The 2,921-nt window shown below is 40.2% G+C and overlaps 1 protein-coding gene across 1 annotated transcript in view; it reads right to left on the bottom strand.

The window, feature by feature from the left end:
• Positions 1 to 932, bottom strand: part of LOC309566139 (interleukin-17D-like) — a 16,478-nt gene extending 15,546 nt beyond the window's left edge. The window contains exon 1 of the mRNA XM_082271199.1: positions 801 to 932. The gene's annotated coding sequence lies outside the window, so the exon portion shown is untranslated. The remainder of the gene's footprint in view (positions 1 to 800) is intronic.
• Positions 933 to 2,921: the final 1,989 nt, after the last annotated feature.

Genomic DNA, 2,921 nt, shown 5'->3' with positions numbered 1-2,921 from the left:
AGGGAGAGAGAGGGAAAGAGGGAGATGGAAAGAGAGGGAGAGGGAGAGAGAGGGAAAAGGAGAGAGGGAGGAGGGAGAGAGAGGAAGAGAGAGAGAGAGATGAAAAGTTACATACATTACAGACAGAGAGACAGATAGATAGATAGATAGATAGATAGATAGATAGATAGATAGATAGATAGATAGATAGATAGATAGATAGATAGATAGATAGATAGATAGATAGATAGATAGATAGATAGATAGATAGATAGATAGATAGATAAATAGATAGATCGATAGATCGATCAATAGCATATAGAGGAATCAAAAGATATATGGTAAGTAGCCATACAAATGCTCAGATTAACATGGTAGACAGTTGGTAAATATATAATAGATAGATATATAGGTATGCTGATAATGATAGATAAAATAGATATAGATAGACTGGAGTTTTTAACCAGACTAACAGATGTAAATCTGTCATGCAAAATAGAACAATAGACAGACAGACAGACAGACAGACAGACAGACAGACAGACAGACAGACAGACAGACAGACAGATAGATAGATAGATAGATAGATAGATAGATAGATAGATAGATAGATAGATAGATAGATAGATAGATAGATAGATAGATAGGCAAGTGCACATGGACTTCGTAATGCAGAAAGCACACTAAGGTCACTATCTGCAGCTGATCCCCCACCATCATATTCATCCCATTTTCCATCCTTTCTCATGTAAAAATTCAATGTATAGTTCCTTCTGTTGTGTAATGTCAGGAAATCTTTGAAGAATCAGATGTATAATTACATTGATAACAATGGCAGCCAGTTCCTGGTGTCCAGTCCAGATGGGGTCTCTCACCTTCTAGCTATATCTCAGTCCCAGGCTTAATAAAGGAAGACACAAGAGATGAGTTTGTGGAATGGAATTGTCAGCTGTCTTTATAACCTGCTGTGATTAGCGCCTCCTTCCAATATGATATGATCGCCTGTTGTAACCTGAAACTGAATGAGGAACTGATTGGCTGGTTGTCTGGGTGAATGCCAGAAATCAACTGCTTGTAAAAAAAAAAAAAAAAAAAAAAACACACCCAGAGCTGTCACACCTGCCATGCACTTTGAACTTGCGTGTTACAAGAAAAACAACCCAGTGCGAGGAAAAAGAAAAAAAGAAAAAGTTTATTTTATAACTTCATGCCTTGAGATGTCCATGTTTTTGGCACCACAACTTCTTAGCAGCCTGTATTCATTTGGTAGGAAAGTCCCCAATTATTTAGATGGGGTAACACCATTTATCTTTCAGTAGCATTTTAAATTGCCAAATATAGAGCTGAAAGTACCTTTCACATTCGGTATATGTGGACACTGAGCCAATAAAGACACATTTATGACCCCTTACAGCGGCCTCTCTCAACCTTTACAACACAGAGGAACCCTAGAAATAAATTTCAGGTCTCGGGGAACCCCTGCTAAAAATTAAAAATCTACAACTCATGACACATCAGTGTGACAGTCAGTGGGAAGAATGCTCCTTACTCTTATCATTGGGAAGAATTACCCCCTTAGAGAGAGCTAAAAGGAACAATGGTGTCATTGGAAACTTATCTGAGAGGCAGAAATTGCCCATTAATAAAGGAACCCTTAGCAACCTCAGGAAGAACTCTAGGGTTCCACGGAGGATGCTATGAGGAAGGCGTAAAGCTGAAACGCGTCAGCATTTGTCATGTTGTCACCGCTATCCATGTTGGAATAAAGTATTTTACTTGGAAGAAGACTTTTCGTGTGCCGGCTTTATTCATATAACATTTGGTTTGGACGTTCAGCCTGAGCACCGACACTTAGCTCTTTATCTTTCCACAGTGCGTTGGAGCTAGGGTGAGTTACTGTTTATTCCACGGAACCCTGGTTGAGAAACCCTGCCTTAGAGGTTTAATACAGGGGTCTGTTTAGCTTAGCAAATGAAAAAATTGAGGTGTCTCAATAACAAGCAAGCTTTCCAAAAATGGCCACTAAAGAGGCCCTTTGATGTGCAAGGGTCTTTAGGAACCTACGGGTCCAATGGTAATAGAGATGGGTTAGGTGGGTGATGGGACCCCTCCTTCTGGCATTTAGATGTGAATACACTTCTGTCTAGAGGTTATTCCATGCACAGTGGAGTAAATGCGAGTTTGGATAGCCCAGCTAGATGCGAGTTTGGATAGCCCAGCTATCCAAACTCCCACAAACAGAGCTTTCTTTTGGTGGTATTTGATCACCTGTGCAATTTTTACTTTTTGCGCTATAAACAAAAAAAGAGTGACAATTTTGAAAAAATAACAATATTTTTCACATTTTTTTATATGAAATTCCCCCCAAAAAATGTAAAAATCAAAATTTTTTATCATTTTAGGCCAATTTGTTTTTTGCCACATATTTTTGGTGAAAAAAATCGCTATAAGCGTATTTTGATTGGTTTGCGCAAAAGTTATTGCGTTTACTAACTAAGGGAAAGATTTTTGGTGGTTTTTTTTTTAACGAGTAATGGCGGCGATCTGTGATTTTTTTTGCGGGACTGCGACATTGCGGCGGACAGATCGGACCCTTGACTGACATTTTTGACACTTTTGGGGTTACCAGTGACATTACTACAGTAATCAGTGCTATACATATGCACTGTTACTGTAAAAAAAATGACACTGGCAGGGAAGGGGTTAATTTTATTGGAGAGGGAGGGGTTAATGTATGCCTGGTGCTTACTGACGTGTGTGGGGGGAGGGGATTGTGTGACACAGGGACAGATCGCATGTTCAGCTATGCTGAACCCTGCAATCTGACCCTGCCTGTCACTTAGGAGATCCGCCCGCTTTGTTTACACAAGCGGGCGGATCTCCAGACTCGATTCCCAGACAATCACTGGCGCTCCTCCCCTGGCCCGACTCCCGCTGTAACG

The sequence above is a fragment of the Pelophylax lessonae genome (genome assembly GCF_965119305.1).
Source record: "Pelophylax lessonae genome assembly, chromosome: 11".
NCBI lineage: Eukaryota > Metazoa > Chordata > Amphibia > Anura > Ranidae > Pelophylax > Pelophylax lessonae.
The sequence above is the reverse complement of the archived record's forward strand: the minus strand, read 5'-3'. Positions and strand labels throughout refer to the sequence as shown.